The sequence below is a fragment of the Prorops nasuta genome, unplaced genomic scaffold, assembly GCF_024137725.1.
Source record: "Prorops nasuta isolate Cenicafe-Biocafe unplaced genomic scaffold, Cenicafe_Pnas_1.2 PNAS00021, whole genome shotgun sequence".
Classification (NCBI taxonomy): Eukaryota; Metazoa; Arthropoda; class Insecta; order Hymenoptera; family Bethylidae; genus Prorops; species Prorops nasuta.
The window spans coordinates 2,451,492-2,478,263 of NW_027116818.1; the positions used below are offsets into that span (position 1 = coordinate 2,451,492).

The following is a 26,772-nucleotide window of genomic DNA, read 5'->3' on the forward strand; positions in this document are numbered from 1 at the left end:
AGGGGATGCAGATTAAAAGAAAATATTAGTGGTTGGTTACGCGGGGTGAATGGAATTCGGTTTGATGCGGGTCTGCAGTCACAATATATATATATATATATACACATAAAGGGGGTAGTTTTAACGTGATTGCTGGCTGGAGGCAGTCTGGCCCGGGCCTCGGTATGGCAGCCTGGAAAGATTCGGCGCGGTAGGATGTGTATGAAAATTCCGGCAGATCTCGAATGTTGCGCGCGTTGTTCGGATTACGGGTGGTCGAGATAAGACCGCGCTTTATGAGTGAGTGAGAGGGAGAGAGCAATGGTTTCTATAGCCGGCAGGCATTGCAGATTGTAGATGCCAAAGAGCAGGATATTATTGTAAAAGGGATATGGCAATGGGTTGCGGGTTGCGGCCAGTTGCCAAGGGGTCAGTTCACGATCGCTAAACCATTTCATTTTCCACCTTGATCGTGCTCTCTCCACGGTGATCGACAATATTGCTCTCTCTCTCTCTCTCTCTCCTATCGGAATTAAGTTCTGCCCATGGCAGTGCAGCTTGTACGTCGCTCCGGGACGTTTGCTAAATCTACGAGCTGTAAGAGAGACTTTAGCTGGGAAATCCGCTTGGTCGCTGTGTTATCGTTAACAATAACAGTCTGGCCCACGAGGATTTAACGAGGTTGCTTTTGTCTACTGGCACGATTACGCTTACCTTTTGCTCATTAATATTTCCCCTCCCCCACTTTGGGCGAAATTTCACCTCGTGGCTTATATCCTTGATTCGCGATGCAATTCTCCATTTGTTTAAAGCTTATATTTACGCATTTATAGCTCCCGTAAGGGGAAACGACGAGTATAACTGAAACTGGGTCGAAACGTTTATTCTTCCAGGAATTGGACGAGTTGCTGTTGTCGCGCGAGGTCGGCTATAAGAACGATCAACGCCAAGGTTGATGTCCCTAAACGCACGTGTATAGAGAGATAGATGATGAGGGGTGGAGATGGGAGACGATGTTTTTCTTTGGAAACCATTATTAAAGCTTGGATTCTTTAATATTTATTTCATTGTCTTCCTTGAATCGCGACACCGTAAGTGTATATGAATGTAGAAAGAGACGGTTTGAAAACGATAAGTTTTCTTTTGAAACCATTAGAGCTTCGATATTCTTCGTAGCTTTGTTCCAGTTTCTTCCTCGAGGTGCCATTCTAATCGCGAGTGGGAAATCAGACGAATGAAAGTTGAAGAGAACACGATTTTTTGCAATATTTATTCTCACATAACGCAAGAAAGATTAGGACGTTTGTTATTCGAAAGGATCAAGGATTGGATTGTTTAATATTTATTCAATCACTCTCTTCGTTGAAATTTAACCAATTCGACCGTTTATTCCATTCTCCTCCTCGAGGATCCAACCCCAATCGGACATGGACAGAAAGGGAAAGTTTTCTTTCGAAACGATCAAAAGGCTCGATTGTTTAATGTTTATTCCACTCCCTCGAAATACGCAAGCAAGGACTATAAATATTGATGGGTGTCATGCTATGTAACGGCGTATACGACCTCCGGAAGTAGCTCGGGGCGTTTGGAATTAACTAGGGGCGCGGGACCTCCGGATTCGATCATAAGAAATCAGGTGAAAATAATACATTGGCCAAGTACAGGTTATTGCCGCATAACACGATTCTGTGGCTGCAACAGAGTCGATGCGTGATGAAAAAGTTATGACTCGTACTTTTCGTCGTGTACTTTTTATGGGCGGTACTATACAGTATAAGCTCTTACGTAAGCTCATATCCTTCCCACGACAGGTAAATGGCACTGCATTAGCATTATAGAGAAGATATACGTAGCTATACTGGACTCACTCGGTCTAACGTAATAAATACAAGTATATATGGGGGTAATACTGGGAAATTTTTTCCAAGTCCAACCCACCCCACTCTTTTTCTTTCCTTCCTTCCTTCCTTCCTTCCTTCCTTCCTGCTTTCCTTCTTTTCTTCTTTTGCCTATAATTTTTTCTTCCGCGCTTTATTAAGCCGGTCGGATACGTTCCCGGGGTTACAATGACGCTTAACAGAAACGATAATAGGCCACTCGGTGACTCTCGCTAGTCCTCCTTGTCGGAAGCATTACATAGTTTATCGTTGGAATGGACTGTAAAAAAATCTCCTAAACCTCGACACATTTAATAAATGCAGATTGAATGCTGCTAAAAACTATCTTGGATTTTAGTTTGTAAGTTAAATGTACTGCTTTCTCCGGACAGATTTAATATGATTTATGCTTAAATGTGTTTTCTTGCAATATGCTGTATTAGAATTTCTTTTTTATTCTTTTTCACTGCTCGTTATTTGAACAATCTCGACTATTATTTTTGCAATAGTAAAAACGTCGAGACTGGAGAAAAATTCATTGTGGTGTTTTTGTTCGTGCGATATTTTTGTACTAATACGTGTAATGTGTGTTTAATAGAGAAGAAATTTATCGTACAACAATTATCACCCTAATTACCACGCAATAGTAAACACGAATTAAATTACATCAAGAGATTTTATCAAAATGACACTCGACAAAAACGATAAGGGCATTCGGTGACTCTCATTATTCGTTAGGAGGAATAATTCTTGTCAAAAGCACTGTATAAAATTCTGCTAAACACTACAAATTTAATAATTATTATTTATTGAATATCATTAAAAACTATTTTGGATTTCAATATGTATATAAGTTAAATGTACTAGTTCTTTCGTGATTGCGATGCAATATGATTTATGCTTAAAACAATTGTAACCATATTGTGTATTAGCATTGTTTACTTATTTAGCCTATATTTTTTGGTCATTACATAGTCAAATGACTAGCTAAAACTCTTATAACTATGTTGTATGTAGCCATTAACCTGTTAACTGGGTGTAACAATATTTTTCGTCTTGCTCTGTAGTACCAAAATACAAATGACGATATTTTTCGTCATTGAAATTAAATATAAAAAATAATTGTGGAAATAAAAAATAATCAATAAGTTAAAACCAATATTCTTCTATTGTACTCGACGTTTTATTATCTATTCATTACGAAAAAAAGTTTGCAGTGTGAAACCATCGAGTATTATAAAATGATATTTCTCGGATAACGGATTAAATATTTATAAATCCTATTGGTCTTTAAAAATTGAGAGAGCATGAATATTTTGATAAAAAATTGATTGATAGTTTTATTATAAAAAATCTTTAAAAAATTAAAAACTAATATCTACCACTTTCGTACCTTATTATGTCTCGATTTTTTAAATTAAAAAGTCGTGACTGAAAGGGTAATTATTTACACACCTTCGACATTAATTAAAACAATAATAACGTCAACAAAAATTAATTACAACGTTTGTTCAGGGCTTTCTTGCCACTATATACCTGTAACGCATGTGCGTGTGTATAATACCGAAGATATTTATCGTACAACAATTATCACCCTAATTACCACGCAATAGTAAACCGGAGTTAAATTACATCAACGGATTTTATCAATATTATCCTCGCTCTATTGCACTTGGGCGAACTATTTGCTGCAGCTGTTGTGCAATATGATAAATAATGTACCGAATTGCACAATAACCTATGTGTGAATTATCGGGCAAAGCATGCGAATAGAGTAACGAGGAGCTCGTAATACGCAAGTGGCGGCAAGCAGCTCGTTTAAAACGTCGATCTCTATATCTATTATCGCAAATATTCATCCGATATTTCGAATTAATTTCCCTTTCTCTCGATAGAGGGTGAAATAAAGACCGATTAAATGCGTTCCCCATTTTCAATCTACATATAGTTACGTATAGCAAACACTAAAAATTTGGTTATAAAATTGCAACGACATTGGTGGACAATTTTGTAGCCCACGACTATATCGCTGTAAATTTACAATAGATTGCAAAAAAATTGCTAAATAGTTATCGCTAAATGAAAGTGTTAATATTTTATAAAAAAAAATCTTTACCTTTCACAGAACAGACGAAATGAATTTTTGCAAGGAATTTTCGCATTCTTTGTCTAAATTTTGCGGGAATTAAGAGAACTTTAGCCTAAGCAGATTTCGCGTGATATACCGTTTTAATTTTCATGCGATAAGCTCTCACATACGTGGGTGGCGTGAACGAATGTCTATTGCCGGGAAAGATTGATTTACCGCGTGGCTTTCCGGCTCGCGCGTGCTTTGCTTGCACCACTAAGAATGCGTATTTCCCGCCTGACTTTGTAGATTTCAGCAGACTATACATAAAAACAGCTGGAATTCGTATGGCTACCGGAGTGACGAAAAATAGCTCTGATTAACGCTTTATTAAAACAGCCAAAGTATTTAGGCAGTTAAACGTATACCTACAGGGTGTCTTGATAAAAATAAACCAAACCACGAAAGCAAACTTCCATTTATCTTCTTAATTATAAGAGAAATCAATTTTTTGCAAAAGACTTTTTTAATTGCAATTAGAAAAGGATTCGAAAAGATTTTATAAAAAAAATTGACATCACCGATAATCGCAAAGATAAAAAGAATTTTTATTCATGATCAGGGTCATTATAAAAAATACACCCGATACATAATAGCAATCGATAAATTTAATTTGTTAATTCGGACAATTCTTCTTCTTCTTCTCAAAGCGAACAAATGATTCTCGTTGCTACTCAATTATTACGGATCAAAGGTCGATCGTTACGAAAGTTTGCTGGCGTTATATATATATATATGTATATATGCGCGAACTGTTCTTCTTTCATTTTATTTTTTCCCTCTCGTTCGTCTTTGTTCCTCTTCACGGGAACATTAAAAGCCGCGGCATTTCTAGTTTGTAAACTTAATTCAATAGCCGACGGAACGAGATGGCAAAAGTTTCAGCGAGCTTCTTGCGTAACCCAATCCTCTAGACTTCGGCTGTAATTAAGAACAGTTGATTTCGAAAGGTACCGCTTATTTGTATTTTTTTGCAAGTGCAAACTTGGGATATTGTCGAAGTTGTTTAACCGCCGAGAAACTTTCGCTTTCGAAGCTTATTCCGAGTGATTCTAGCCAACTCTCCGCGTTCGCCAAACGAAGTGGTCGTTTTCCTTTCGAGCGTAAAATTAAAAACGTTCGCGAGAGAGCATTGTATAATAGGTTCTTGTCGATATGTCGTGTCAATTGTGCGTTTCCCGTTCTACTTAAATGTTTGTGTTGTTCGGGACTCTGCAGGGTCTCGTGTGGAGGGAAGCTCGTGTAATGGCTTTCGAGGAATAAAGAGTGAGTGAGAGGGGGGGGGGGGGAGAAGTAATTTTGCGGTAATTTGGATGTTTGATGGGAGGAAATAAAAATAAAAATTGGTGGACGATTGTGATTTGGAAGAAAAGGTTTTCATGTCGAGCGGTTAAACAGTCGGTCGCCTGGACAACGGTGCTACGACGACGGAGGAGGCGTCGACGGAGACCATAGCGAATAATGAGAATTGGATCGAAGAAGAAATAGGGGAATCAGTGGAGAATAGGAGATAGATATCAGCATACTTGGAGAGGAAGTCTAGCGAGGGGTGGGAGGGGGTAGCGACGAAGCAGAAGACCGATAGGCTAGTTCCAATTGTGTATTCCTGCAGTAACGCCATCTGTTACCCCGCTTACCCCTGCTCCTCTATATATTGTATTTGTATATATATAGCTTACCAACAATCCTCACCTGCTACACTTTCAAACTATCTTGTTTTGTATTACCCCCACCTCACCCCATTCCTCACCTATTTACCTATAGATCCTTCTCAAAATCACCCCTTCCTATACCTTGATTCAAACTATGCTCTCCTTTGTGTGCCTTAAATCGCCCCTTGTCTCTCCGAACATTCCCAAAATCGACTTCCTATATATACACTTTATAAATAAGTTAACTTACCTATATAGGAGAGAGGAATCTAATTGCCTCACTGTAATTAGAATTGTTAACCATAATTCGGGACAAGTTAGGTATTTTGCAATAAATGCTAATTTTCTTAAAAATAATTTCAGAGAAAATCTGCAATACTTTTTTTGTACTATTTTTTTTTGTATTACCCTCATTTCACCCCATTATACTTATTTATCTATAGATCCTCCTCAAAATCACCCTTTTCTATCTTGATTCAAAGTATGCTCTCCTTTGTGTGCCTTAAATCGACCCTTGTCTCTTTCCAATATTCTCAAAATCGACGTCCTACACATACGCTTTATAAATATATTAACTTTCCGACAGAACCAAGGAATTTGATCTCTGAACTCGTAATTAGGATTGCCATTCATATGTGCTAAACATATTAGATATATATTTTTTAAAAAAAGATGAAAGTTTCGAAAAACAGTTTAAAATAAAAATTGAAATTTAATATATTCAGGAAAAAAAGAACGAGATGACAAGCCTATAATTATTATTACACAATTAAAGTATATTTAAATTAAATTTATAAAAATAAAGAATTGTGCATCTTATATATACTCTATATATAAATAGCTATATAAGGTTAGTAAGCCTTGACAAAAATTATCACGAAAGGTCATACCTTGATATTTATCAGAGAAAATGTCAGATCTTGTAATACTGAGGGAATTATATGTTTTTGCGGGCCATTTAACGTTTCTCGTGGTGGAACAATTGGTTCTGGTTTTATTTTCCATATATACTATATATGGAAAGAAAGAAAGAAAAGTTGAAGTTTCGACGCTTGGGGTTTCGAATATCGCTTTGGCTTCGGCGCCGAATGCAGGTGGCTTGTCGGTGGCGATCGTAATTCGATATGCATTATCCGACGTGAATCAATGCTATACAAAAGTGTGTGTATACACACCTACCTGTACACACAACTGAGAATGTGCTGTGTATGCTTGCACTTATATGTGTACGGAACGCGCTCGATATTGCATTGAAATTTATGCAGCCGTAAAGGCCTACGTTGAAAATCTCGTGGAGATCGAGATGGACGACTGGTATGTGCACTGAAAAAAAATACTTCCATTTAAATAAATTTTTATCCATGAATAGTTGCCAAAGAAATATGTTCTTATTTATAATAAATGGTAGAAATAAAATAAATAATTTTTCTCTCAATTATATCCAGCGAATTTAATAGATACCATTTAGTTTTTTTATCGCTAAAATAAATATTCAATTGACAATATTCCACACCGAAGGCCTACATTCGAGAATCGAACGATCTTTTTGTTTTCTATAGACTTTAACTAATTCGAGCGAGTATTGTTCGCGAACGAAACTTATTCAAGATTAACGTTATAGTTTATAACCTTGTTAAACTCTGCAACCCTCCTATTCCCCCCCTATTGGTAATTTTCTGAATCAGTGACTCTAAAATTATTCTCAGCGAAAGTCTAAAGTTTTTTGATCTTCCTAAACGGTAATGTCGCTCGAACAATTTACAACTCCTCAAAGTACAAAATTTATTAATTTATTGATTTTCAACGTTTTATTTGAAATTAATTTAAGATTAAAGGGTGGCTGATAAGAATTATTATAGCATTACACAGTTTAACGTCGTTATTCCATGCGAGAATGGCCATTTAATGTATATATAGCTGAGCATAAAAAAGTGTAGGTCCTTAAGTGAGAAAGGAAAAATTAATTACGATCACAAAGGATGGCAGTGCTTTAATTAAAAACTTGCAAGCCGTAGCTGCTATAGTATTCGACTGGTAGGAGATACGCCTGAAGTACTAAAGTACTTTTAATGGAAGTGAAGGACCAAAGTTAAGTAATCGACAAGTAAGAAATGTAATCAAGCTCTTTAAATGTACCAGCCACTTTTGAAAATGCTTTTCAATTTTCGACCAACGACCGTATCGTCTAACAAAAATATACGTTATATTTTACCCTATATACATTTTTTAACCATGATTCGTCGATGCTCTTTGTGTAGTAATATTTTGCTGCGCGCTCCGAGTGTGTGTGTGTGTGTGAGACAAAGAAAGTTTTATCTTGTTTTAGGGAAACTTAGAAGGTTAAAAGAGAAAGTCGGGCAAGTTGACGATACTAAGCTTTGAAGTCGATTTTAAAGCTTCCAAATTCTTCTAGGGGTCTAAAGTTTGAGGAAAATTTCAGCAAGATATTCGTCTGCGGAAGAATTAAATTTGAACATTATTTTTAAATGTTCAATAAAAACTTTGTTAAATTAACCAAACGCCATTTTCAATACTTAACCTATTTTAAGAATCAATGCATTTATAAAAAATTCTTTGATTTAAATAAATCTTTACTTATGATTAATGCCAATTTTACCAACGTTACTACAGATACGTGTGATTCGTCATTATATTATAAAATAATACTGTGACTACAATTTTTTCTCATTATTTATTCTGAAATATTCTATGTAATATATATTACCCCGTAGCAGGTTAAAAAAATTAAATACCGACGAATAACTGAATGATAAAAGACTACGATAAGCAAAATATGACGTCACTTAAAAATCAAACAGTAAATTGATAAGCTTGGCCCAGTTGGATTTGTCAGACTTCCACGTCGGTATATATATAGTTAAAGAATTAACTAAAAGAACATTACCCATAAGAGACACTATTCGAATTCGAAACTCTCATTCGTTAGGGAGTAGTAATATACAAATATATATATATATATATGTGCGTCAATTTCACATCTTGGCCCAGATTAGTTCACTAATGCAAAAGCTTTTGAAAAGCTGTGGTTGATTCAACTGATTGGAGGTTGTAGAGATAACTTGAAATAGCTTTTAAGCTTTAGAAGCTTCGAGCCATCGATTGAAAAATGACGCGACAGAATCCTAATGATAGGATGAAATATTTTAAATGATTTAATCGTACACAAACTGAATCATCTCGTTTTTGTTTATATACAAATAGTAACCATGTGCATGGTTGTTTTGCTTAATGTGGTTAATTGGATTTTGCAAAACTTTGAATATAATGTTGAAATAGTATTTGAAAAGGGGCAGAGGGGCTTATTTCGGAACTGATGGTGCTAAATGAATGATAGGATAAACTATTCTAAATGATTTAATCGTACACAAATTGAATCATTTCGTTTTATTTATACACAAGTAGTAGCCATGTTTATGTGGTTTTTCCTAACGTAGTTAATTGAATTTTACAAAACTTTCAATAAAATGTTGGTAGGGTAGTCGGGGAGGAGGGGAGGGGGGGGGGGGGGAGGTTGTGCGATAGCAGGCTCACCTCAGAACTGATGGTGCTAAATTCTTGAAAGCCAGGGATGTGTATCATCGCTGTCGGTGTTACTTCGAAAATCACATTTGGTTGCGGTGTAACACGATAGGTACTGGCGAGTTGATTAATGTTGGTTAAAACGCTCGCCTCGATCGATTCGGTTTATAGGAATAAGGCTAAGCAACCTCTATATGTATCCCACAGCTATCCCGATCGATCATGTCACCAAGTCCAAAACTTGTCCGCCATAGTTGTTGGAAAACGAAGGAGTTCTAGCGGAAAGTTTGCCAGATACCGCAACATTATCAAATAGCTGTGCCATCCTGCAGTGATATTATGAAGCGGATAAGAGTTCTTTAACGAAATACTTCTTAGCAATGTTTCATACTTCGGAAGCCGTCAAGTTACGAGAACTGCTTTTGAATGAGAAATATCAAAGTGCAAGAATTAGCAGAAAAATGCTATGTTTTTATACTACTTTATTTTCTATACTCCTTAAGTCCCCACCCCTTTCCTGTGTGTGTGTGTATTTTTTTATTGTTCTATACTGAATATTTGGTCATTATAATTATATTCTGGATATTGATGTACAAAATAGAACTTTTTATTTAACATTGTTGGGACTTGAGATAAACTATAAAATTTGTAAAAAATTTTGTTTGCATAAATGTCCGAAGCTTAATTAAAGCGATATACTTCCTAACTGCACTGTTTGGAATTTCAGAAGTCTGTATACGTTAAGCAAACTGTGTTCGAATGAGAAACATTGAAATGTATGGTTATAATAGAATCAGTCAAAAAATGCTATATTTATATTGCTTTATTCTCTATACCCCCTCCCCTTTTCATTGTTTCTTATTCCTCTCTATACCCGCTATTTCTATAAACGTCAATCATTCCACACGACCTCTAGACAAATCGAAATTTTCGGATATTTCGATACTATAGGAACCGTCCATACCAGCACAATAACCATGGAGTTAGAATATGAAATAGCGTAAAAACAATTTTCTCAATATCTCTGAAATATAAAATTTATTCTTTATCTTCCTGAAATTATAATTAGAGCTTCTTAATTTAATCTTCAATGTTCTTAATTTAAGTAAACTATAGTTCATTTGATCAATGTTTAGTACTTGAAGTCAGATATTTATTTAATCCTATATAGATAATTCTTCGATTTAATTAATTTAATTTTTCAAATGAATATTAGTTGATATTTCTCTCAGTGTATATATGCATACTATCAATTTTCTCTATGGTACATTTTTTTAATCCTTGATTCCACTTTTCACATATTAATATACACAACTACATGTTCCTATTTCAGTATCATTGTACTGGTATACACGGTCCCAATATTATTATGAGTAAAATACTGTTTACACATATTTCTTTCAAAGCTATTTTTTAAGATACAACAGATATTTCTTAATTTAGAAAAGTATATACACAGCGCTTTTATTCCTCTATGAGATAACTGAAATTCAAACAATCAGCTAAAATGCAGTCGTTTTTTATTGAAGTTATGCAAACATATAATGTTCACGTATTAGAGCATGTACAGCTAGCTTGTTCGTTTCACTTTCTCTCTCTCTCTTTCTCTCCCCTGCAATATTATCTTACCGGGCCATATTTAAAATGCAAATAAGGCAAGTTTGACAAGGTTCTACAGTGGTCGTTGTCTCTTTAACCGCGAGGCGGATGTAAAGTCCATTGTAAAACGGAATAATCAAATAAAAAAGAAAGGTGCAATCGAATAGAATGCAGTCATTCTTATGGATCCTGAAATTCTTATATAGCTATCATAATTCAATATTTATGATTGGGGCTTAAAGTTCAGGATGCCTGGATTTGATGGCTATATAGCGTGGAGTATTAAAGGGCATAAAAATGTGATATTGTTGGGGGTGCAGAGGACAAATATAAATGAGAGACGGACAGAGATTAAACGTTATACAGGGCACTGTATAGCATACAAGGTGTACCAGAAAGGTCGAACGATAAAACGTTTTAAAAATGAAACTTCCTAGAGAAAAAAATTAAGGAATAATTTGCAGTCCCTTTGAAACTGCATTTATGTATTTTGCTTGACCTTGGGTGAAGTGTTGAAGGGTATGCGAAGGTCACCTTGAGTGTTTTTTCAACGAAGTCCTCCATTTTCTATCATATATTCTTGTAGCTTATCTCAAAAGCTTTCCAAATCCTTCGTTTCATTTTTTATTTCCTCCAGTCGCTTCCAAGATATTTTGATTTAAAAGTGCATGTGTGTGGGCTTGTCTAAAGTTGTGTGCGTCACCTCTAGTATACACATGCATTGTTGCCTTCCAACTTACAATTTCAAATCGAAATATCTCGATCGTGAATAACTGGATAAAATGATAAATTGAAAAGTGTTTTGGAAATCTCTTGAGATCAACTAAAAGAATAAACATATAGAGTTTCCTATTAAAAAAAAATCAAGGGCAAATCAATGGCTCGATCTAACGTGTTTCCCTCTAAGCCATCAAAATTTTATTCGAAACATTTTTTTAAACCATTTGTCGCCAAATTTTATTAACAATTAATTTCTAATCCTCAATTTTATTGCTTTTTAATTTTTAATTAATAATCACGTAATATAAAACCATTTAAGAACTTTTTTATAACAAACATACCCTGTACATGAATTTATCAGTCTCGCATGAGTTAACCAGACACCTTGAATGATATATATACCAAGGTACGACGGGTTTAAAGAGTCAAAACAGCAGGAGTGAGCAGTGGCGGCCACTCTTATAATTCGTTTACGTTGAATTCGGTTCGGCAGAAAGGTAATTAGGTATTTTGATTTGAACCGGAAAGCGACTAACGAAGCGAATTGCCGCGCATTTATCGTCGTTGGTCGTTTTCCACAGGAGGTCAGGATTGCTCTGGACTGAATTCGCTATGGCACATAGTTTTGTCTCTTTCCTTTGTGTATATATATATACACAATGTAATGTGGGCTATATAGAAAAAACATTGATAATAGGTTCTTTCGACCACTCTGAATAAAAAGCATCGAATAAATTTTTTGTCTATGTTATACCATTTTTGAATTATCTTCAATTTTCTTTAGAGTAGTTTAAGAATAAAAAATAGGGAATACTGCTCATTCTTCTTGTATTTTCATGCTCTTTTTCTCATTTTTATACCACTGAAGCAGCGTTATAGGCTAGAATAAAAAAATCAATGCAAAAATGATACGTGATGGAGAACAATTTTATTCGATTTTTTACTCAAAGTAGTTTAAAGAACCTATACATATGGTCAAAATATTTTCTATGACCTGTGTTACCCCGTGTTTATATATATAGTATATGTTAACCAGATATAGGTATACAAAGGATAGGCGAGGGGATATTAGAGACGAGGCGCCATATTGGTTTGACGTCCGCGTGGTGCCATCTCGAAGCCGTCAAACGTCATTTCGCACGCAAACGGAAGTGCATTTCCCTTATCGCGCGCATCTCTCGCGTGTTTCCTTCGAGTCCATTTCACAGATCGATTCCAGACCGAGGACTACGAGCTATATCCGCCCAGTTCGAATCAAATTATCCCGCGGGACGTTTCCAGAATCTCAAGTATCCCCTCTGGCGAAGCCCCCCTCTTAAAATGCTCCAATTTTATTTTTCCCACCCTTAAGACTCTCGCATAAATGCTAATATATATATATATATATAAGAATGGAGCATCGTTCTTTCGAGTGTATAATACGAGGCGAGATTGTAGAATTGGACAAAATGAAATTCTTATTGATAATTTAGTCCAATGAAGGCGAAAAGAGAGACAATTGGACTCTTTTATTTCCTTTCTATTTTGCGTCATTCTTCGTCTTTATTTCCAACACACACGTGCACCCATGTATAGAAACTCGCGTAGAAAATTGTGCCTAGGATTGAGTGCGCCAAGAAAATCTGATTATTTCAGGGGAAAGTGACAGGCTTGATAAGCGAAGCTCTGATTCTGCACGATTGTCCCGTAGCAGTGAATCACGCGGTGTTTTAGATCTCCTAGATAATCCTCGAGGAAAGTAGAGTAAGAGAAGAAACGACTCGTCGTTATTTGCCATGCGTCGAGAAACGACAAGCTGTAAACAAAGCTCCTCGTTATTTTCTCCACTCGTCTGAGAATCGTGCGACAGATCGCCTTGATAATCTCGTTTCATGGTTATTTTTATTCCCTTCTCCTCCACCACCGCTGATGCCACATAGGCAGAAATTATAATAAGCAAAGTTTTAAACACGTACTACCATTAGTCGTACGTGTCCGGCAATCGAACACGTGCACCACTGAATCAAAAACACTGCTTTAAATCGTGCACTTACGTCAATGAACTTTTAAACAATAAAAAAGTTATGTTATATACGTGCACTAATAATTTCTCTACAACTAATGTCCCTCGTAATTCGTGGAATATAAAACGAGAACAGTCAAGTGCAGGAGGAATATTATTGTTGAAATAGTTATGACAGTGTGTGTGTGTGTGTGTGTGCCAAGTGAGAAAATGAAAATTTAACAATATATATACTACATTTTGCGAGTGGTGGAGATGTTACTCTGTAACGATGCACGATATTTGCACAGGGAAGAAACGAGTAAAGCTGTTTCTGCGAAATGGTCTTAAGCCTCTTTGGAAGCTGCTGAAACATCCCATTTTAATGATCCTCCAATTTCAATGCGCTCCCTTGATCCGAAATTATTTTCATGATAATTTTTATGATGATCAATGATAAAGTTCGCTAATTAAAAAAACTGAAGGACTCTGAAGCGGCTTAAGTCGAGCGATTTAAAAGAGACGAGTAGAACTGCCATTATATCATGATAAAGAGTATAATAATATCTCGTATATACTTTAGTACTTTATGAAATTGTCAGAGGCTTGGTACGAGTAGATACCTGTTATACGAGTGCACGATTTAAGAAAAATATCTAGCGATTAGCGCATAATATACATTAGGATTAGTAAGCTATATATGTATACAGGAGAGTTATTTTCTCTACCAGTGGTATATAGGAGACTTCATGTTATTCGACTATACTGGTATTAGTATTTGCTATTTAATTTCAGAACTTAACGCAGTGAGAGAGAGAGAGAGAGAGAGATTAGTCGAGAAGGAATGCTTTTTATAATGAACAGTGAAAGCAATTAAAATAAAATAACCAATAAAAATTAACACCTTAAGAATTTGTTAGATACGATAATATACTATAGTAAGCACTTAGGTACCAAGCCAAATAACACGATTATATATACGGCCGTTAGAAAAAACCCCTGTATATAGGGAACCTACCTTTATACTCACTGTAAAAAACTATTCTCATAATTTCTCATAATCGTTACAACGGCCAATGAATTTTTCTGCATAAAGCTCGCGCTAGCTGACTGGTCGACTCGTGTAGTAAGACTAGGGGGAGGGGAAGGGGATTGGTGAACTAGTAGGCAAGTAAAACATTTCTTTTTTTTTCTGCTTGGATAGCAAAATTTTTATGCCATGAGAATGGAGCATTAAGAGGAGAATAGCAGCACGCAAAAAGAAGTGGTGCAAGAAAGTATTTGTCGAACGGAGCGGCGAGTAGTTCGTGCCTAATACGATCGGGGCATGTATATCATTAAGCAGAGGTGGCGGTAGTGTTTTCCTAGAAGGGGCCAGAAATCGTTGAGTAATATCGTTGTGCTAGGCCATGGGAGTGGAGAAACGAGGGAGAGTAGTATAGGCTGTGCACAGAGGACGGTCAGCCTCTACTGCTGCTTTTCTAGCGCGAGTAGACATGCAGACGTCATGCAACACAGCACGCGACTCGAAACATTGGCAACTCTAACGTTTCTCGGGGCGAGAATCACCTGTGAATTTGACACTTAGGAAATAAAATATTTAATTCGTTTTTGTCATGATAAATAATATTTTCAATCAAATTTAGCGAGTATGTCTCTCATTTGCCTAAAATTCAGTGGTATAGCCATGCGAATGGGGAAACAAGGTGATAATAGAAAAGTCGTGCAACGATCAGCATTCTGTTACTTTTTTCATGGTTGCAAGACGGCTCCAAAATATTCGAAGCCTCAATGTTTCTAGAAACAAGGATCCCCTCTAAATCTGAATTTCCCCCCAGAAATAACATATTTCACCCGTTTTCCTATGAAAAATACATTTTCCATAAAACCTAAAGGCGTGTTGCTATATAGTCATGGGATTGTGGAAAAACAAGGTGAAAGTAGAAAAGTCGTTCAAAGGTCAGCCTACTACCGAATATTCGCATCTTTCGCACGAGTATGTAACAGCAAAAATCATTGCAAACTCTACCGTTCCTCAGGCCGAGAATCACCTGTAAATTTGACTTCACCATAAACAATATCTCATCCTTTCTATATAAAAACTATATTTCCCATAAAATCTGCTCGCGTACGTCTATTATTTGTCCAGGATGGAAAAACCGAATGAGCACGATTTCGCAATAATTCTCGCGTCCTACGGGGACTTGTACATATAAGAGGTCGTATAACGGCGAGTACGAGTTTTTCAGAGAATTAAACGGAATTTATGGAAAGTTTTATCTTTATCGTCATCGAAAGGGCTATTGTTAGGCAGTGAAATCAAGCGGCATGCTATCCAAATATGCACGGGGGATTGCACGCTGGGAATCGTCAAAGGGAAGCTTTAACGTTTACCGGGTAAATCGCATATATATATATAGGTAGGTGTCGCCTCACGTTTCGCGATCATACACGAATCAACCCTTTTCTAACTCACGAAGACTCGTTATATTCGCGAACAGCCTGGCCCGTCGAGCTATTCGCAATCAATTCCGCGCGCGCTTGCTTCTTGCACGTTATTTACGTAAAAACGATGTATTTACGTAACGGTCGCATTGCGCTCTCCGATTTCCAGCAAGCTGTACAATGCATGTATACAAATTCCAACAATGCTTTAATCGAAGCTTCAAATCTCTTTTTTATATCTATAATAATTCTTGATTTTTACATTGTTTTTCATATGCATGTGCATTTTGCATTGAAACGTAGGAGTTTGAGCAAAAAATGTGCATACATACACATGGAACAGTTTAAACGAGTGTTAAATGGATACTGTTCGTGATTTTTTAACTTTCTCCCCACTACATTCTTCTAGCTTTCTTTTTACTTCCACGAAAGAAAATACAATATATATATATAGTATATATAAGCAGTTGCAGGGCTGGGTTATCATTATCGAACTCTTTGAAAGCATGCTTTGCCTCGCAGTTAAACCACAGCTTTCTTCCATTGTTGAACATCCGACCGAGTTTAGCCTTCGTTGATTCGTCGATTATAACTTCATAGGCTGCTAAGCTACGCTTTGCGAATCATTGAAAGTCAATTTATACTTCCCGTGCCATGCCAGGATACCAATAAAAACATAACAAAGTGAGAATGTGTAGTTGATGTATGTATATATAGGTGTACGAAAAAGTCAAAGAAAAAGTGGCATAATTCACTGATAAGTACCTCTGATAGTGTGCATTGCATCATTGCACGTTCTTATCTTGATATCACTGTGTTAGTGTATATTCACTGCGAATAATTTATCAGAGGGACTCACAAAGCACATAACAAGCTCAACCTCAACACCCACACACAAATCACTAAGGTTAGAGAACGTTATATACAAGATTTGTAGTTTTTCATAATTTATCTGAAATATAACTCACGATCGTCTAATGATTCTAGGAATAACGAATCCTTGATATTTACTACTTGAGAAACGAGAGGCTAATTATTGTTACGATTGTCAGCAGTAGATATATCCAAAGCTAAATAAAAAATAACTCCACTTCGGGCTATAATATTACGGCATGGAAAAGCAGAACGCGACTTGGATTTAAACTAGTCGGTGCACGCATATGTGCTGTAATTCTGTGAAATGTCATTTGCGTTATTAAAAATTACCGGGCTAGGCCATCCGGTGAATAAATTTCAGGGAAATTGAATAGCGAGCTCCCTTTTCAAGAGCGGGATAATTAGACAGGTTGAAAAATGCATTTTCGCGAGCGTGCGCGCTCCCTCCTGCTTTTCCCTTCGGCTGCTCTGCGAGTTTTGCTCGTTTCACAATCGAAAACTGCAACGACGAAATCTCAATGGTAATCGATATACGCGTCAAACAACCGGACTAGCGTCCATTTAATATTTACGCGTGTAAACCTGACCAGGTCAGCGTAGAATAGCCGTTTCGATTACGGTGATTGATGTAATTATAGGAATATCGTCTGTTGTGCTGGCACAGTTACGAAAATTGCAGCTGTTATATTACGCTCTACCTGAATAAATCGCAACCGTGCATCGCGTGGACCGTTACTCTTGTGCTAGCAGATTGAAAAAATGGACGATGCTTCATAGATCAATCCCCCACTCCCCTTCCTTATCTGCCATTTCGATTAATCTGATTTGCAAAAAATATCCAACGAGAGACCTCGATATCTTTTATCAATTATTCAAAATCAAATTGATTATTGGCAGGGCGAATTTTGGAAAAAATTTTCTTGTTTGGTTAGTGCGAGGGGGAAAGGGGTGGAATATTGGGTAGAACGAGGGGAGACGATATAGGTCGTAGGTTTAGTTTTCTTTTATCAATTATTCAAAATCAAATTGATTATTGGTACGTAGAATTTTGGCAAAAATTGTTCTTGCTTGTGTATAGACAGGGAGGAGATGGAAAGTTGGGTAGAATTAGAGAAAAATTATGACGTTGTAGGTTTAGTCCCTTTTTATCAAATATTTAAAATCGAATTATTTCTTGGTAAGGTGAATTTCGACAAAAAAATATCTTGTTTGGATAAAGAGGGATGGAATGTTGAGTAGAACGAAGAGAGAATATAGGTCGTAGGTTTAGTTTTCATTTATCAAATATTCAAAATCGAATTATTTTCTTGGTAAGGTGAATTTCGGCATAAAAATTGTCTTGTTTGGATGGAGACAGGGGGAATGGGGGTGTAATATTGGGTACAATGAAGGGGAGACTATACGTTGTAGCTTTAGTTCTCTTTTATTATTTATTCAAAATGAAATTGATTATTGGCACGGTGAATTTTGACAAAAAATGTTCTAGCTTGGTATAGAAACAGGAAGGAGATGAAAAGTTGGATAAAATGAAAAAAGAGAGACTAGACATTGTAGGTGTAGCTTTCCTCTTTCAATTATTCAAAATGAAATTAATTATTACCAGGGTGAATTTTGAAAAACTGCTTGGATGGAAGAGGGAGGTGGAAAGTTGGATGCAGTTACAGAGAGACTATATGTCATTGTAGGTTTAGTCTTCTTTCATCAAATATTCAAAATCGAATTATTTCTTGCTAGTGCGAATTTGGGCAAAAAAATATTCTTACTTGAATAAAGATAGGATAGAGGGGGGGGGGGGGGTAAAAGTGGGGTAGAATGAGGGAGAGACTAGACGCTGTAGGTTTAGAGCAGATTGGCTTGCATGGCAGAAACTCTCCCGAAGTCGGAAGCTCGTTATGTGCAGCACGCAAACACACGACTCGAAATTATCTTCGTAATTAACTGCACTTCTTAACATAACGCATGGCGTGCCAAGCGGGGCAGACGGCAGGAATACGTATTTGGCGAAATCTACAAAGACGATGTGTAACCTGAAACTGGCACCAGCTGCTAGCCGGCTTTCTAAGTGTTGCTCGTACATACTGGCACAAATACTGTTTCGCTCTGATCGAGAGTTGAAAAGAGATACTGAGGGAGAGAGAGAGAGAGAGAGAGAGAGAGAGAGAGAGGATATGTCTATATGTATTATTTATTTAGAAAATGTATCCAGTTCTAATTATATAGAGTACGGTGGACGTACATTATAAACATATATCACTTGTAAATTTATTTGCACAACGCATCCATATTAAAAGCCCAAAACGATGTACGTACGTATCCCAGCATTATCTCTCAATAAACATCCCACGGGTTCTCTCGAACAGTTCTTTCGAAAAAGCAGCCTTCATCCTCTCGCGTCAGCATTCAAGCAACTTTCTCGTAAAGTGGATAATGATGCAACTGTCGTACCACCATTCATACTTTACCGCAAGTTTCGCATTGAAAGAGCATGACTGATTACGAAAGTTTATCCTTAAAACGATTGGATTAAAAAGAAAGTGCATTTCCATGCATAGTAAGTAAGCGGGCGAGAGAGGAATGGGAGAATTTAGTCTAGAGTGTTCGGGTGGAGTGGGCGAATAACGCGAGTGTAAAGCAGTTACTCGCGCGAATTGCAATTGGAAAGCTGGGCGAGTGAGTGTGTCGCGCAAGGTGTACTTATATAACTGTCTACGTATGGGTTTATAAGTGGTGTAGAAATAGTATAACTGGTGTGCAGTGCCATAACCTGTACACCTATGAAACCAGCTCGAAATGGCTCGACCAGTACACTACATATAGTATAGCTATACGTACTACCTATCGTGTGTAAAACTCGACCCTTACACCTATCGAACCTCAGAATTCCTCTTGCGAAGGGACGAGCCATCGAGCAGAGTAGCCCTTCGTGAAACAAAATACGACTCTATTCTGTGTGTATATATATATATATATATATACATATGGTCTAACAGCATACAGAACTGAAAAGTCGACTTATAAAGTGAATTTTCAGTCGAGTGTGCTATTTGGAGTAACTATAAAAAATCTGTTGCAATACGCGAGCCACAGGATCTTCTCGTGTAGGAAATATGTATATAATTGAAAGATAAAGAAAAATACCAGAAGGAAACAACGAAGAGCTCGATAATACCTTTGGTATAACTTTCATAAGTCGATATACGTTATGGTTAAGATCGCCTTGGCGCTAGGTAGCGTTTCCTCGAATCGGTTACCACAAATTCCAGTTATCCTCGTTCACCATTGCTTCGATTCACAGAACCAACGTATATAAAGGCTTGGAGAACGTTAACCAGCAGGTGGCCCTTTTCCAGCATTTTCCATACCATTGACCTGCTTTTATTACTTTGCCTACTCGTCTGTCTGTTTCTCTGCAACCCCATTAATTACCCCATTGTGGATCGACACCACCTTTACAACACCTTCGCCACCCTCCATCCCTTCCCAAATTGATCAAATCACCAGATTTCAGCTCCTTCCAGGGGCTCGTATGCTGCAATACAAACTTTCTACCACCCCGACCATTCTTACGTTAATGCTTCGCATCCTTCTCCCTCTCCTCACCCCTCCACTTGTTGACTCTACCAACAGCTTTTTCCCTTCTATTCCTGCCCCAACTTAAACTTCCCCTTGATAATTGTTCCGTCGAGCTAATTGGAGAAAATTGAACATTCAAACGAACCTCTCTGTTTTCCATTTTTCTACGATTCAGCACTCCGATAACGGTGAGCTCTCACACGATTGTCCGGATTACGCGTGCTTTCGCTTCGCATTGATTTAGCCTCAAGACAGCTTTTTTGTTATTATTATTGTTATTCTTGATATAATAGAAATGCAAATGCAAAGTATCTCGTCGTAGTATTTTTCTTTCGGTATCAATGAGTTAATAAGAATTTTACAATTATCATTTATATTCTTTTTGATATAATAGAAATTTGATCGAGAGAGCATCTAGTCAAGTGTTTTTATTACGACGAAGAAAATAATAAATTCTACACAGTATGATCGATTATTGGTATTGAAACAGCTGCAAGAATTCACGTGGTGATTTTAATACTAATTGTTGACTTTTCTGGGTCTCGTTAGAGCATCGGTGCTGCTCCACTTATCTTCATCTACCCCTAGTTGAAGCTGCGTGTTCAGCAATCGGTGCCTCGGGCGTCTAATTGGCGAGAATTCTTCCCACTGTTATCCCCTGCGTGCGTGATGAGCACACAGGACACAAGAAATGAGTTTTGTTTCAAGGCTCGCTACTTCTAGCTCTGGTCATCCGTAAACAGATCTTCTAAATGAAGGATAGCGTGAAATCGATTATCACGCCTGGATTATTAGAATTCTCTTCTCCGTCAGTTATGCACTCGGTGCAAGCGATTATTTCGCATGAAGATTGCATTGAATGATGAACGTACACAAAGTACAGTGGTAAAATAGATACAGAGTCAGCCAGTTAAAGCGTCCCAGAGAATGTATATCTAAGAAAATGCGTATATCTTCGTAACTATAAGAGATATCAAAAAATTGCATACAACCTTTTCGAAGCGTCATACTATTTACGTTCGAAAAGGTCTTATAAAAAATTTTGATAATTCTTACAGTTACGGAGATACGAGGCTTCTACGATTTATGTTCTAGGGTATTGTTTTATATGTCGGACCCAATATACATTGTACCACTGAAATTACACTGAAGGTTAGAGGAGAGGTTAGGGAAGGGAGAGAACATTTCTCTCAAGCATGATTCCCGGCTGGGAAAGTTAGCAGTATCGAGTTATTCGGCTGGTTTGGCAGTGTTGCAAGTAGAATCAGAAAGCAAGAGTGCGCTAGTACGCAACACGTGTCGGTTAGCAGATAGGTAGCTAACGTATGGATAGATGGAAGAGAGTTAAATAATTTAGTGTCTGCAGACGACCGGCTGTCTGCCGCCACCACTGCCAACCTACCTTACCTACTTGCCACAGTTGCCACTACCTGCTTGCAAACGGCTGCGGCTGCCTCTCCTGCGCCTGTCACAACATTCCTCAACCCCTCCGGCTAACCACACGGTTAGATTAGCTAACCTTAGGCATATTTTATCCTACTGGCGTGTACGAAGAATGACGATCGACCTTTTGAATCATCACCTCGTTTACCACATTCGTTAACTATACCAAAACTGCATTGTGTATTCTATACCACAAAAAACAAGCTTTGCTTGTAAAAAAAGGACGGCAAGTACATAAGTCGTATCTAGTATGATTAATATATAGTAATATAAAATATTTTAATTAAAAAAAAGTAGTGAAATCCAAATGTTAGGCAAGTATAAATTTTTTCCATGGCGAAAATTGAAATTTAGAAAAAAGTAAATAGTAATACAAAAATTACTTGCCAGGCCCGTTGTATGCAATCGTATTAAATAGCCACATTTTTAACTTACGAGAAGCAATGCTTATATTACAAGATAGCAACTTACACATGAATATTACGGGCCCGGCAAGTAATTTTTGTATTACTATTTACTTTTTTCTAAATTTCAATTTTCGCCATGGAAAAAATTTATACTTGCCTAACATTTGGATTTCACTACTTTTTTTTAATTAAAATATTTTATATTACTATATATTAATCATACTAGATACGACTTATGTACTTGCCGTCCTTTTTTTACAAGCAAAGCTTGTTTTTTGTGGGATCTTATAACGTTTTGTAAGAATATAGGAATTAAAACTAAAAATTCTTTCAACTAATTCAATCTAATAAAACATTTTCCAATGTTCTCATCGTTCCATAATGTAAAGCTTCAATTCGAGATATTAATTTATTAATCTATTAAATATAATGCAAAATATTACAATGATGAGTTCTTATCATAATTACACTTTTAGAGGCATTTAACATAGGATTCAATGACTGTTTGAGTTATATTTTCAACATCATATACCCAATATCACATTAAAGCCTTTCGCTTTCAAAAATTTGTTTCTAAATTTACCTTTAAATCCACTTTTTTCTTAGGTGTTACTCTCACTATCATCTTTGCATTATGGCTCTTTCCCTGGTAAACTAGTGACATTTATATATTCTTTTCATTAATATAAACTGTAAAATATATACCAGTTAATGCAATGGAAGTCTATGTTTTTTAGGTATACTGCTTTCAGTTTCTTGAAGTTACACACTGTATGTTCTATTACATGTGAAATATTGAAATTATGAATTCCTTTCATATTTACACATTTACATGATTTTATTATAATTTTCATCAACTATGTTATTTCTAATTCCAAAGTTGTATGCCCAAAATCACCTGCAGGCACTTCACTCTCAAGGATTTTCTTATAAATTAACTCATATTTATCCATCACTTTTTTAGCTGTTAACCTCAACATCAACTTTGAATTATGGCACTTTCTCCAGCACACTAGTGCCATTTATATTTTCCCTTCATTAGTATAAACTAGGAAATACACCAATTTATACAATGGATGCCTCTCTTTATTAAATATACAGCTTTCAGTTTCCTAATTTTATTCACCATATGCCTGATCACATGTAAAATATTGCAATCATGAATTCTTTTCATATTTACACATCTACATAAATTTATTATAATTTTCATCAACTATGTGATTTCTAATTCCAAAGTTGTATGCCTAAAATCACCTGCAAGCACTTCACTCTCAAGGATTTTCTTATAAATTAACTCATATTTATCCATCACTTTTTTAGCTGTTAACCTCAACATCAACTTTGAATTATGGCACTTTCTCCAGCACACTAGTACCATTTATATTTTCCTTTCATTAATATAAACTAGGAAATACACCAATTTATACAATGGAAGCCACTCTTTTGTGGATATACTGCTTTCAGTTTCGCAAAGTTATTCACTGTAAATTCTATTGCATGGAAAATATTAATATGATGACTTCTTTTCATTGTTTCATTTCTAGATGACGTTATCATTAAAATTATGATTTAATTGACTTATATATTTCAAAGGGTTTATGCCCAAAATCACCTGCAAGCCTTTCGCTATTAAAAATTGGCTTCCAAATTAATTTTTTAATTTCTCCACCTTTTTCCTTAGGTTTAACTCTCAACATTAACTTTGCATTATGGCTCTTTCTATGGTAAACTGGAATCATTTCTGACTTCTTGTATTAAATATTACAGCTTAACCCTGCACAATGACACAATAAACATGTTATTGTAAATCAATCTGAAATAAAATCTCACTAAGTACCAAAAGATATATTACATATTATATTATAAAAATCAATGTTATTCTTATAAAAAATTAAATTTGAATAATTTTTTTGGTAATAATAATAATTTCTTTCTATTCTGATTGGGGAAGCGTAGGTAAATATATGGTTTTAATACTTTTTTATATTATAATTGAATATTAAATAACGATTAGAAAATATTTATCTGCTTTTCTTTAATCGTAGTAATAAGAAAGATTTATTGTCTCATGGAAAATTGTTTCTATATATGATATAACCTATCGGACAGTTGAAATCCATATGAGTTTAAAGAAAAGAAAAATTTAAACATGAAATTTGTTATTGATTTCCATACCTGGATGTTTAGCATATGTTCAAACCTCATCCTTCTCTGTTTCATTTACAACCTTTGTTAATCTGCATTCTCCAATGACAGGGTATTTCCAAGAATTGTTATAGCATTTGGCACTGGTTGGCATCAAACTGCAAACTATGAAATAATGCCTATATATAACTTTGTTTTAATTAAACAAATTCTTTTTACAATGTACTTACTTTACATGAAAATGTTTATGTTTATAGCTATTGAGACACTACCGTGTGTCTTAATTATGAGTGAATGTAACAAGATTATCCTTATCTGTTTTATCTGCAATAACCTTTGAAGTACATCTGGAAAGAGAGACTCAACAAAGTAATTGTTATATTTTAATACATGCTTGAGCTGAATTAAAAAATAAATAAATAAACAATTAATTTTTAATTACATACATTTTAAGCGGTTGAATGAGTTACACATACTTTACCATGTGATAATGAACAATTGGCTTATCTTTTTCTTTCGCTAGTAAATTGACATATCATTGAGTCATCAACAGTTAATCACATTTCAAACTACTGTTTCCATTGCTCAACCAGTACTCCGTAGTTGCATTAAACCAAAGCTCTGTTTTCCAGCAACACATGGCAGCACTATCTTCATTATCTATTTTATTATAAAAAGTAGTAATATCCACTGGAACTGTAACTGATTCCTCTTTAACTATGGTAGTACTTTTTGGTGCTTGCATTTTTCCAAGAATTGTTATAGCATTTGGCACTGGTCTGGCATCAAATTGCAAACTATGAAAGGATACCTTGTATATAACTTTGCTTTAATTAAACTAATTTTTTTCACAATGTACTTACTTTTCTTAAAAACGTTTATGTTAATTGTTGTTGAAACACTACCATGTGTGTTGGTTATGAGTGAACGTAACAACCTCATCCTTCTGTTTCATTTACAATTTTCGTTAATCTACATTCTTCAATAACAGGGTATTTCCAAGAATTGTTAGAGTATTTGGCACTGGTATGACTTCAAATCAGAGGTGCATACAAGGAAAATATTTTATTTATAACCTGAAATAAAATCCCACAAAGTACCACAAAATATTAAATTTTAATATATTTTACAATGTTGTGTTACTTATCTGATTCTCCATCAGACTCCTTCATGTATTTATTCCTTTAGTTTAATTATCTACACTTTGAATTATATCACACTATTTTTATCCTAATACAGAGTAATTTTGATTTTGACCTTATTGACAGTTCTATCGAAATCGATCGAAATTAGGGTTATGCCGGTATTGAATATAGCAGTTGAATATAGCAGCCAACTTCAGCCCGAGACATACAGAAGCGGTCAACTTCAGCCCGAGACATACAGATTAGCCCGAGACATACAGAAAGGAAGGAGAAGAATTTCAACTTCGGCATATATATAGCTAACAGAGTATGAGATCTCTGGATTGCGTGAACCGATTTTAATGTTTATGGGCTCAAATGAAAGCTCGTTCAAAACCATTTTAAGAAAAGCTTTGCTTAAATCATGATAGTGGATTATTCACAAAGAAAAATCGGTTTGAAAATTAGGACAGCCAAACTTGCTGTATAAGAGAGTAGTGCCTCGACGGCCGTATATACATGTTATTATCTACTTTTTTCTGTACTTGCCGTCGAGACACTACCGTGTCTCTTGATACGTATATGTATAAGGAAAGGCAGGTAGAACGAAAGTTAATGTAGGATAATTATAAATTAAGTAAAAAAGAAAGCAAAGCAGAAAGCACGTTGGTTATAAATAAAACGTTGCTTCAAATGTTTGTTGAAATCCAATAATAGTGTTTAATTTTAACACATTTGTGGTAAATACAAGATTTTAAGCAATGTATTTTTAATTTCTACCTCGACTATCTTTATTTCTTAACTGTAATACTAAAACTGCATTGTGTAATACATAAAAAAAACCTTTAAAGCAAATATTGGTAGAACGAGTGCCAGTCTAGGACATTTATAAATTATTAAGAAAGAAAGAAAGAAAGCAAAGCACGTTGGTTAAAAATGTAATGTTGCTATAAATATTTGCTGAAGACTAATAATAGTATATTCGATCACACATTTTTATATAATGCAAACAAGATTTCTAACAATTTTTTATTTCAATATCTATACTCTTACACCCTTTGCTTTTTATTTCAGTCTCTCGATTTCATGCAATGAAACATATATTTCATCTCGTTATACTAATTAAATTTTTTTAAGCGAATAATAAACTCTTGTATTGTATACGTAAATACACGTTGCTTCGTGGCATGGTTTTCTGTATATTATCGATTCTGAAGAATTTCCTTTGTAACGAGAATATCTATAATTCATCGTGAATACCGATAGAAGCTCATGATTGTACA

General features: G+C 35.7%; 1 protein-coding gene and 1 long non-coding RNA gene across 3 annotated transcripts in view; one reads left to right on the forward strand and one right to left on the reverse strand.

The window, feature by feature from the left end:
* LOC136781129 (opioid-binding protein/cell adhesion molecule homolog) overlaps positions 1-26,772 on the forward strand; it is a 128,359-nt gene that overhangs the window by 18,438 nt on the left and 83,149 nt on the right. The window lies entirely within an intron of this gene.
* On the reverse strand, positions 22,681-25,163 carry LOC136780985 (uncharacterized). Of its 2 annotated transcripts, none has more exons than XR_010823851.1 (3): positions 24,596-25,163; positions 24,396-24,530; positions 22,681-23,994 (listed from the first exon to the last, which is right to left on the reverse strand). It is a non-coding gene; the product is annotated as an uncharacterized lncRNA (long non-coding RNA). The 2 variants fall into 2 exon arrangements; XR_010823850.1 differs by having other exon boundaries at positions 22,681-24,033.